We start from the raw sequence: 12,351 nt of genomic DNA, 5'->3' as shown, positions 1-12,351 counted from the left end.
CTCTTGTGGTGCTTGTGGACAGTTGGCATTCCTCTTGATTTGAAACCAGGAAATCAGCTCTCACCTCGAGATGATTGGGGATACACGGAGCTCTTTCTGGTTGCTGCAGTGTCCTCAGGATCCCTCTTGACTTGAGACAGTGTTCCTGGGGTTTTTCTGGAGTGCCATCAAGGAAATCAAGGCTCCTTTCGGGATTGAAGAGGAGAACGGAACTGCTCTGCATGCAGTGCAGGGGAATCGGGCCTCATTTCACGGCTAGGTGGGAGTCTCATGGTTTTTCTTGAGTTGCGGCGGGAACCTGGGTTATATTCTCGAGTTACGACGGGGATGGCCCTTCCAAACACGGGTATTCTCAGCGACGTCAGGACTCCTGCCTAGTTGCGAGGTACCCCTCGGGAGTCTCCTCGTGGCTTGAATGGTCCATAGGAATACCTTTTGAGGGGAGGCGGCAGACCCAGATTTCCTTTCCTGTTGCCACTGGGATCCTGGGATTCCTGTCCATTTTCCAGAGGAGTCAGGCATTGTCGCCTTTGGAATCATTGAACTCCGTGTTCCTCTCAAGCTGTCCAATGGATGGGAGGCCGCCTGTCGAGAAAGGGCAGGGAGCTAGGGCTTTCTCTAGTGTCTCCCCAGGGGCTTCAGACATCCCTTCATCTTGTTAGATGAAATCCAGCTTGCACTCAAATCACTGCAGGAATTCCAATCTGATTTCGAGTGAGGGCATCTCGGGGACTATTCCACTGTATGCTGCAAATTCAACCTCCCTCTCCCAAACGTACAGCTGTGAGAAGCCTCCTTTTGTGGTGCTTGTAGACAGTTGGCATTCCTCTTGATTTGAAGCCAGGAAATCAGCTCTCACCTCGAGATGACTGGGGATACACGGAGTTGTTTCTGGTTGGTGCAGTGACTTTAGGATCCCTCTAGACTTGAGACAGTGTTCCTGGGTTTCTCTAGAGTGACATCTAGGAAATCACGGCTCCTTCTGGGTTTGATGGGGAGTACGGATTTGCTCTGCACGCAGTGCAGGAGAATTGGGCCTCATTTCGCGGCGAGGGGGGAGTCTCATGGTTTTCCTCGAGTTGCGGCGGGAACTGGGGGTATATTCTCGAGTTATGACGGGGATGCCCCTTCCAAACACAGGTGTTTTCAGCGACGTCAGGACTCCTGTCTAGTTGCGAGGGACCCCTCAGGACTCTCCTCGTGGCTTGAAAGCGCCATAGTAACACATCTTAAGGTGATGCAGCAGACCCAGGTTCCCTTTCCTGTTGCTACTGGGATCCTGGGATTCCTGTCCGTTTTCCAGAGGAGTCAGACATCCTCTCCTTTGAATAATTGAACTCCCTGTTCCTCTCAAGCTGGGCAATGGATGGGAGGCCGCCTGTTGAGAAGGGGCAGCGAGCTAGGGCTTTCACTCGAGTCTACCCAGGGGCTTCAGACATCCCTTCATCTTGTGAGATGAAATCCAGCTTGCACTCAAGCCACTGCAAGAATTCCGGCCTGATTTCGTGTCAGGGCATCTCGGGGTCGATTCCACTGGAGGCCGCAAATTCAACCTCACTCTCCCAGACGTACAGCTGCGAGAAGCCTCCTCTTGTGGTGCTTGTGGACAGATGGCATTCCTCTTGATTTGAAGCCAGGAAATCAACTCTCACCTCGAGATGATTGGGGGTACATGGAGGTGTTTCTGGTTCCTGCAGTAACCTCAGGATTCCTCTAGACTTGAGACAGTGTTCCTGGCGTTTCTCTGGAGTGCCATCAAGGAAATAAAGGCTCATTTCTGGTTTGATGGGGAGCAAGGAATTTCTCTGCATGCAGTGCAGGGGAATCGGGCCTCATCCCGCGGCGAGGGGGAAGTCTCATGGTTTTTCTGGAGTTGCGGCGGGAACCTGAGGTATATTCTCGAGTAATGACGGGGATGGCCCCTCTAAACACGGGTGTGTTCAGCGACGACAGGACTCCTGTCTAGTTGCGAGGGACTCCTCGGGAGTCTCCTCGCCGCTTGAAAGGGCCATAGGAACACCTCTCGAGGTGAGGCGGCAGACCCAGTTTCCCTTTCCTGTTGCCACTGGGATCCTGGGATTCCAGTCCATTTTCCAGAGGAGTTAGGGATCGTCTCCTTTGGAATCATTGAACTGCGTGCTGCTGTCGAGCTGCCCAATGGATGGGAAGACGCCTGTCGAGAATGCCAGGGAGCTAGGGCTTTCTCTAGTGTCTCCCCAGGGGCTTCAGACATCCCTTCATCTTGTGAGATGAAATCCAGCTTGCACTCAAGGCACAGCAGGAATTCCGGCCTGATTTCTAGTCACGGCATCTCGGGGTCAATTCCATTGGAGGCCGCAAATTCAACGACCCTCTCCCAGACGTACAGCTGCGAGACGACTCCTCTTGTGGTGCTTGTCGCCAGTTGGCATTCCTCTTGATTTGAAGCCAGGAAATCAGCTCTCACCTCGAGATGATTGAGGATACACGGAGCTCCTTCTGGTTGCTACAGTGTCCTCAGGAACACTCTTGACTTGAGACAGGGTTCCTAGGGTTTGTCTGGAGTGCGATCAAGGAAATCAAGGCTCCTTTCGGGTTTGATGGGGAGCACGCAATTGCTCTGCACGCAGTAGAATGGAATTGGGCCTCATCTCGCGGCAAGTGGGGAGACTCATGGTTTTTCTCGAGTTGCAGCGGGAACCTAGGGTATAATCTCGAGTTACGACGCGGATGGCCCTTCCAAACATGGGTTTGTTCAGCGACGTCAGGACTCCTGTCTAGTTGAGAGGGACCCCTCGGGAGTCTCCTCGCAGCTTGAAAAGGCCATCGGAAATCCTCTCGAGTTGAGGAGGCAGACCCATTGTCCCTTTCCTGTTGCCACTGGGATCCTGGTATTCCTGTCCATTTTCCAGAGGAGTCAGGCATCGTCTCCTTTGTAATCATTGAACTCCCTGTTGCTCTCGAGCTGTCCAATGGCTGGGAGGCTGCCTGTCGAGAAAGGGCAGGGAGCTGGTGCTTTCTCTAGTGCTTCCCAAGGGACTTCAGACATCCCTTCATCTTTTGAGATGAAATTCAGCATGCACTCAAGTCACTGCAGGAATTCTGGCCTGATTTCGTGTCAGGGCATCTGGGGGTCGATTCCACTGGAGGCCGCAAATTCAACCTCCCTCTCCCAGACGTACAGCTGCCAAAAGCCTCCTCATGTGATGCTTGTGGACCGTTGGCATTCCTCTTGATTTGAAGCCAGGAAATTCGCTCTCACCTCGCGATGATTGGGGGTACACCGAGCTCTTTCTCGTTCCTGCAGTGACCTCAGGATCCCTCTAGACTTGAGAGAGTGTTCCTTGAGTTTCTCTGGAGTGCCATGAAGGAAATCAAGGCTCCTTTCGGGTTTGACGGTGAGCATGGGATTGCTCTGCATGCAGTGCAGGGGAATCAGGCCTCATCTCGCGGAGAGCGGGGAGTCTCATGGTTTTTCTCGAGTTGCGGCGGGACCCTGGAGTATATTCTCGAGTTACGGTGGGGATAGCCCTTCCAAACACGGGTGTGTTCACCGACGTCACGACTCCTGTCTAGTTGCGAGGGACCCCTCGGTAGTCTCCTTGCGTCTTGAAAGGGCCATAGGAACACCTCTCGAAGTGAGTCCGCAGACCCAGGTTCCCTTTCCTGTTGCTACTGGGATCCTGGGATTCCTGTCCGTTTTCCAGAGGAGTCAGGCATCGTCTCCTTTGGAATCGTTGAACTCCGTGTTCCTCTCGAGCTGTCCAATGGATGGGAGGCCGTCTGTCGAGAAAGGGCAGGGTGCTAGGGCATTCTCTAGTGTCTCCCCAGGGGCTTCAGACATCCCTTCATCTTGTGAGATGAAATGCAGCTTGCACTCTAGTCACTGCAGGAATTCCGGCCTGATTTCGAGTCAGGGCTTCTCGGGGTCGATTCCACTGGAGGCCGCAAATTCAACCTCCCTCAACCAGACGTACAGCTGCGAGAAGCCTCCTCTTGTGGTGCTTGTGGACAGTTGGCATCCCACTTGATTTGAAGCCAGGAAATCAGCTCTCAGCTCGAGATGATTCGGAATACACGGAGCTGTTTCTGGTTGGTGAAGTGACTTTAGGATCCCTCTAGACTTGAGACAGTGTTCCTGGGGTTTCTCTGGAGTGCCATCAAGGAAATCAAGGCTCCTTTCGGGTTTGATGGGGAGCACGCAATTGCTCTGCATCCTGTGCAGGGGAATCGGGCCTCATCTCGCGGCGAGGGGGGAGTCTCATGGTTTTTCTCGAGTTGCAGCAGGAACCTGGGGTATATTCTCAAGTTACGACGGGGATGGCCCTTCCAAACACGGGTGTGTTCAGCAACGTCAGGACTTCTGTCTAGTTGTGAGGGACCCCCGGGAGTCTCTTCGCGGCTTGAAAGGGCCATAGGAAAACCTTTCGAGGTGAGGCGGCGGACCAATTGTCCCTTTCCTGTTGCCACTGGGATCCTGGGATTCCTGTCCATTTTCCAGAGGAGTCAGGCATCGTCTCCTTTGGAATCATTGAACTCCGTGTTCATCTCGAACTGTCCAATGGATTGGAGGCCGCCTCTCGAGAAAACGCAGGGAGCTAGGGCTTTCTCTATTGTCTCCCCAGGGGCTTCAGACATCCCTTTATCTTGTGAGATGAAATTCAGCTTGCACTCAAATCACTGCAGGAATTCCAGCCTGATTTCAAGTCAGGGCATCTTGGGGTCGATTCCAGTGGAGGCCATAAATTCAACGTCCCTCTCCCAGACGTACAGCTGCGAGAAGCCTCCTCTTGTGGTGCTTGTGGACAGTTGGCATTCCTCTTGATTTGAAGCCAGGAAATTCGCTCTCACCTCGAGATGATTGGGGGTACACAGAGCTCTTTCTGGTTCCTGCAGTGACCTCAGGATCCCTCTAGACTTGAGAGAGTGATCCTTGAGGTTCTCTGGAGTGCCATCAAGGAAATCAAGGCTCCTTTCGGGTTTGACATGGAGCACGGAATTGCTCTGCATGTAGTGCAGGGGAATCGGGCTTCATCTCGCGGCGAGGGGGGAGTCTCATGGTTTTTCTCGAGTTGCAGCGGGAACCTGGGGTATATTCTCGAGTTACGGCGGGGATGGCCCTTCCAAACACGGGTTTGTTCAGCGACGTCAGGACTCCTGTCTTGTTGCGAGGGACCCCTCGGGAGTCTCCTCGTGGCTTGAAAGGACCATAGGAACACCTCTCGAGGTGAGTCCGCAGACCCATTGTCCCTTTCCTGTTGACACTGGGATCCTGGGATTCCTGTCCATTTTCCAGAGGAGTCAGGCATCGTTTCCTTTGGAATCATTGAACTCCGTGTTCCTCTCGAGCTGTCCAATTGATGGCAGGCCACCTCTCTAGAAAAGGCAGGGAGCTAGGGCTTTCTCTACTGTCTCCCCAGGGGCTTCAGACATTCCTTTTTCTTCTGAGTTGAAATCCAGCTTACACTCAAGTCACTGCAAGAATTCCGGCCTGATTTAGAGTCCGGGCATCTCGGGGTCGATTCCAGTGGAGGACAAAAATTCAACGTCCCTCTCCCAGACGTACAGCTGCGAGAATCCTCCTCTTGTTATGCTTGTGGACAGTTGGAACTCCTCTTGACTTGAAGCCAGAAAATTCGCTCTCACCTCGAGATGATTGGGGGTACACGGAGCTCTTTCTGGTTCCTGCAGTGACCTCAGTATCCCTCTAGACTTGAGAGAGTGTTCCTTGAGTTTCTCTGGAGTGCCATCAAGGAAATCAAGGCTCATTTTTGGTTTGACGGGGAGCACGGAATTGCTCTGCACGCAGTGCAGGGGAATCGGGCTTCATCTCGCGGCGAGGGGGGAGTTTCATGGTTTTTCTCGAGTTGCGGCGGGAACCTGGGGTATATTCTCGAGTTACGGCGGGGATGGCCCATTCAAACACGGGTGTGTTCAGCGACATCAGGACTCCTGTCTAGTTGAGAGGGACCCGTCGGAAGTCTCCTCGCGGCTTGAAAGGGCCATAGGAACACCTCTCGATGTGAGGCCGCAGACCCAGATTCCCTATCCTGTTGCCACTGGGATCCTGGGATTCCTGTCCATTTTCCAGAGGAGACAGGCATCGTCTCCTTTGGAATCATTGAACTTCGTGTTCCTCTCGAGCTGTCCAATCGATGGGAGGCCGCCTGTTGAGAAGGGGCAGTGAGCTAGGGCTTTTTATCGTGTCTCCCCAGGGGCTTCAGACATCCCTTCATCTTGTGAGATGAAATCCAGCTTGCACTCAGGTCACTGCAAGAATTCCGGCCTGATTTCGAGACAGGGCATCTCGGGGTCGATTCCACTGGAGGCCGCAAATTCAACCTCCCTCTCACAGGCGTACAGCTTCGAGAAGCCTCCTCTTGTGGTGCTTGTGGACAGTTGGCATTCCACTCGATTTGAAGGCAGGACACCATCTCTCACCTCGAGATGATTTGGGGTACACGGAGCTCTTTCTGGTTCCTGCAGTGACCTCAGGATCCCTGTAGACTAGAGACAGTGTTCCTGGGGTTTCTCTGGAGTGCCATCAAGGAAATCAAGGCTCCATTCGGGTTTGATGGGGAGCACAAAGTTGCTCTACATGCACTGGAGGGGAATCGGGCCTCATCGCGTGGCGAGGGGGGAGTCTCATGGTTTTTCTCGCGTTGCGGCGGGAACCTGGGGTATATTCTTGAGTTACGTGGGGATGGCCCTTACAAATACGGGTGTGTTCCGCGACTTCAGGACACCTGTCTAGTTGCGAGGGACAGCTCGCGATACTCCTCGCGGCTTGACAGGGCCATAGGAACACTTCTCGAGGTGAGGCAGCAGACCCAGTGTCCCTTTCCTGTTGCCACTTGGATCCTGGGATTCCTGTCCATTTTCCAGAGGAGTCAGACATCGTCTCCTTTGGAATCATTGAACTCCGTGTTCCTCTCGAGCTGTCCAATGGATTGGAGGCCGCCTGTCGAGAAAGGGCAGGGAGCTAGGCCGTTCTCTAGAGTCTCCCCAGGGGCTTCAGACACCGCTTCATCTTGTGAGATGACATCCACCTTGCACTCAAGTCTCTGCAGGAATTCCAGCCAGGTTTCTTGTCAGTGTATCTCGGGGTCCATTCCATTGGAGGCCTCAAGGTCAACGTCCCTCTCCCAGATGTACAGCTGAGAGAAGCCTCCTCTTGTGGTGGTTGTGGACAGCTGACATTTCTCTTGATTTGAAGCCACGATATTAGCTCTCACCTCGAGATGATTTGGGGTACTCGGAGCTCTTTCTGGTTGCTACAGTGACCTCAGGATCCCTTTAGACTTGAGACAGTGTTCCTGGGGTTTCTCTGGAGGGCCATCAAGGAAATCAAGGCACCTTGGGGTTTGATGGGGAGCACGGAATTTCTCTGCAAGCAGTTGTGGGGGAATCAGGCCTCATCTCGCGGTGAGGGGGGTGTTTCATGGTTTTTCTCGAGTTGCGGTTGGAACCTGGGCTATATTCTCGAGTTACGAAGGGGATGGCCCTTCCAAACCTGGGTGTGTTCAGTGACGTCAAGACTACTGTCTTTTTTCGAGGGACCCCTCGGGAGTCTCCTCGCTGCTTGATAGGGCCATAGGAACACGTTCGAGGTGACAGGGCAGACCCAGGGTCCCTCTCCTGTTGCCAGTGGGATCCTGTGATTCCTGTCCATTTTCCAGAGGATTCAGGCATCATTTCCTTTGGAATCACTTAACTCCGTGTTCTCCTCGAGCTGTCCAATGGATGGGAGGCCACCTGTCGAGAAAGGGCAGGGAGATAGGGCTTTCTCTAGTGTCTCCCCAGGGGCTTCAGACATCCCTTCATCTTGTGCCATGAAACTCAGGTTGCACTCAAGTCACTGCAGGAAATCCAGCCTGATTTCATGTCAGGGCACCTCGGGGTCGATTCCATTGGAGGCCGCAAGTTAAACGTCCCTCTCACAGACGTACAGCTGAGAGAATCCTCCTCTTGTGGTGCTTGTGGACAGTTGGCATTCCTCCTGATTTGAAGCCAGGACACCATCTCTCACCTCGAGGTGATTTGGGGTACACGGAGCTCTTTCTGGTTGCGGCAGTGACCTCAGGATCCCTCTAGACTAGAGACAGTGTTCCTGGGGTTTCTCTGGAGTGCCATCAAGGAAATCAAGGCTCCCTTCGGATTTGATGGGGAGCACAAAGTTGCTCTACATGCAGTGCAGGGGAATCGGGCCTCATCTTGCGGCAAGGGGGGAGTCTCATGGTTTTTCTCGAGTTGCGACGGGTACCTGGGGTATTGTCTCGAGTTACGACGGGGATGGCCCTTCCAATCACGGGAGTGTTCAGCGACATCAGAACTCCTGTCTAGTTGCGAGGGACCCCTCGGGAGTCTCCTCGCAGCTTAAAAGGGCAATAGGAACACCTCTTGAGGTGAGGCGGCAGACGCAGAGTCCCTTTCCTGTTGCACTTGGATCCTGGGATCCCTGTCTATTTTCCAGAGGTGTCAGGCATCGTCTCCTTTGGAATCATTGAACTCCGTGTTCCTCTCGAGTTTTCCAATTGATGTGAGGCCACCTGTCGAGAAGGCGAGGGGGAATAGGGTTTTCTCTAATGTCTCCCCTGGGGCTTCAGACATCCCCTCATCTTGTGAGTTGAAATCCAGCTTGCATTCAAATCACTGCCGGAATTCCTGCCTAATTTCGAGTCAGGGCATCTCAGGGTCGATTTCGTTTGAGGCCACATATTCAACGTCCCTCTCACATACGTACAGCTGAGAGAAGCCTCCTCTTGTGGTGCTTGTGGAAAGCTGACTTTCCTCTTGATTTGAAGCCAAGAAATCACCTCTAATCTCGAGATGATTTGGGGTACATGGAGCTCTTTCTGGTTGCTCCAGTGACCTCAGATTCCCTCTAGACTTAAGACAGTGTTCCTGGGGCTTTTCTGGAGTGAAATCAAGGAAATCAAGGCTCCTTTCAGGTTTGATGGGGAACACGGAATTGCTCTGCACGCAGTGCAGGGGAATCAGGCCTCAACTCGCGGCGAGGGGGTAGTCTCATGTTTTTTCTCGAGTTCCGGCGGGAACCTGGGATATATACTTGAGTTACGACGGGGTTGGCCCTTCCAACCACATGTTTGTCAGCAACGTCAGGACACCTGTCTAGTTGTGAGGGACACCTCGGGATTCTCCTCGCTGCTTAAAAGGGCAATATGAACACCTCTCGAGTTGAGGCGGCAGACCCAAGGTTCCTTTTTGTTGCCACTGGGATTTTGGGATTCCTCTCTATTTTCCAGAGGAGTCAGGCATCGTCTCCTTTGGAATCATTGAACTCTGTTTTCCTCTCGAGTTTTCCAGTTAATGAGAGGCTGCCTGTCAAAAAGGGGCAGGAAGCTAGGGCTTTCTCTAGTGTCTCCCCAGGGGCTTCAGACATCCCTTCATCTTGTCAGATGAAATCCAGCTTGCATTCAAGTCACTGCAAGAATTCCGGCCTGATTTCGGGTCAGGGCATCTCGGGGTCGATTCCATTGGAGGCCCCAAATTCACCGTCTCTCTCACATACGTACAGCTGAGAGAAGCCTCCTTTTGTGGTGCTTATGGAAAGTTGGCATTCCTCTGGATTTGAAGCCAGGAAATCAGCACTCATCTCGATATGATTTGGGGTACATGGAGCTCTTTCTGGTGGCTCCAGTGACCTCAGGATCCCACTAGACTTGAGACAGTGTTCCTGGGGTTTCTCTGAAGTGCCATCAAGGAAATAAAGACTCCTTTCCAGTTTGATGTGGAGCACGGAATTGCTCTGCACGCAGTGCAGGGGAGTCGGGCCTCATCTCGCAGCGAGGGGAAGTCTCCTGGTTTTTCTTGAGTTGCGACTGGAACCTGGTGTTTATTCTGCAGTTACTACGGGGATGCCCCTTCCAAACACGTGTTTGTTCACCGACGTCTGGACTCCTGTCTAGTTGCGAGGGACACCTCGGTATTCTCCTCGTGACTTGGCAGGGATATTTGGACACCTCTCCATGTGAGGCGGGAGACCCAGCATCCCTTTCCACGTGCCATAGGGATACTAGGAGCCCTCTCAGTTTTCAAGTGGAGTCAGGCATCGTCTCCTTTTGAAGCATTGATCTCCGAGTACCTCTCGTGTTTTCAAAGGATGTGAGTCCTCCGGTCATGATTAGGCGTGGAACTAGGTCTTTCTCTATGGTCTCCTCAGGGTATTCAGACATCCTTTCATCTTGTGAGATGCAAGACGAGCCTGCATTCAAGCCACTGCAGGGATATCTGGCCTTGTTTCCAATCAGGGCTTCTCAGTGTCCATTCCACTTTAGGCCACAAACTCAGGTTCCTCCTCACATACTTATAGCTGAGAATAGCCTCCTCTTGAGGTGCTTGTGGAAAGTTGGTATTCCTCTTGAGTCGAAGCAAGGGACTATGCTCTCATCTTGAGTTGATTTGGGGTTTGTGGAGCTCTTTCCTGTTGCTACAGTGACATCAGGATCCCTCTAGACTTGAGACAACTTTCTTGGGGATTCTCTGGAGTGCCATCAAGGAAATCAAGACTCCTATTTTGTTTGATGTGGAACACGAAATTGCTCTGCACGCAGTGGAGGAGAATCGGGCCTCGTCTCACGGCAAGGGGGAAGTCTCATGGTTTTTCTCGAGTAGCGGCAGGATCCTGGTGTATATTCTCAAGTTACAACGGGGATGGCCCTTCCAAACACATGTTTGTACAACGACGTCATGACTCCTGTCTATTTGCAAGGGTTACCTCGGTATTCTCCTCGTGGCTTGGCAGGGCAATTCGAACACCTCTCCATGTGAGGCGGGAGACCCAGGGTCCTTTTCCACATGCCACAGGGATACTGGGATTCCTCTCAGTTTTCAAGTGGAGTCAGGCATCATCTCCTTTTGAAGCATTGATGTCCGTGTACCTCTGGAGTTTTCAAAGGATGTGAGGCCTCAGGTCGCGATTAGGCGTGAAACTAGGTCTTTCTCTATGATTTCCACAGGGTATTGAGACATTCTTTTGTCTTGTGAGATGCAAGTGTTCATCACATGTGAATCACGTGTACATAACGTGGGAATCACGTGTTCATCACGTTGGAATCACGTGTTCATCACGTGTGAATCACGTGTGCATCACGTGTGAGTCACGTGTGAACCACGTGTACATCACATTGGAATCATGTGTATGTCACGAGTGAATCACGTGTGAATCACGTGCTCACCACGTATTCATCAGGTGTATGTCACGTGGGAATCACGTGTTTATCACGTGTGAATCACGTGTTCAAACGTGGGAATCACGTGTACATGACGTGTGAATCACTTGCTAATCACATGCTCATCACATTGGAATCACATGTACGTCACATGTGAATCACGTGTGAATAATGTGTGAATCACGTGCTCATCACGTGTGAATCATATGTAAATCACGTGCTCATCACGTGTCAATCACATGTGCATCACGTGGTCATCACACGTGAATCTCGTGGGAATCACGTGTTCTTCATGTGTGAATCACATGTATGTCACGTGTGAATCACGTTCTCATCACGTGTTCATCTCTTGTGAAACACGTGCTCATCACGTGTGAATCACGTGCGCATCACATGTTGGTCTCGTGTGAATCACGAGGTCATCACTTGTTTATCACGTGTACCTCACGTGTGATTCAAGTGTGAATCACCTGTGCATAACGTCTGAATCACGTGTGAATCACGTATTCATCACGTGTGAGTCACTTCTACGTCACATGGGAATCACGTGTCCATCACCTGTGAATCACATGTTCATCATGTGGGAATCACGTGTATATCACGTGTGAAGCACGAGCTCATCATGTATGAATCACATGCTCATCACGAGCTCATTACGTGTGAATCACATGCTCATCACGTGGTCATCACGTGTGAATATGTGTGAATCACGTGCTCATCACTTGTGAATAACGTGTTCATCATGTGGGAATCACGTGTACGTCACGTGTGAATCACGTGCTGACCACGTGCTGGTCACATGTGAATTACGTGAGAATCACGTGGGAATCACGTGTTCATCACGTGGGAATCACGTGTACGTCACGTGTGAATCACGTGCTGATCACGTGCTGATCACGTGTGAATTACATGTGAATCACGTGGGAATCACGTGTACGTCACCTGTGCATCACGTGTGAATCACGTGCTCATCACTTGTGAATCACGTGTGCATCACGTGTGAATCACGTGGGAATCACGTGTTCATCACGTGGGTATCATGTGTTCATCACGTAGGAATCTCGTGTATGTCACGTGTGAAACACGTATTCATCCCGTGCTCGTCAAGTGTTCATCACGTAGGAATCACGTGTGCGTCACGTGTGAATCACGTGTTCATCACGTGGGAATCTCGTGTATA

The sequence above is a fragment of the Muntiacus reevesi genome, chromosome 1, assembly GCF_963930625.1.
Source record: "Muntiacus reevesi chromosome 1, mMunRee1.1, whole genome shotgun sequence".
In the NCBI taxonomy this organism is placed as follows: domain Eukaryota; kingdom Metazoa; phylum Chordata; class Mammalia; order Artiodactyla; family Cervidae; genus Muntiacus; species Muntiacus reevesi.
The sequence above is the reverse complement of the archived record's forward strand: the minus strand, read 5'-3'. Positions refer to the sequence as shown.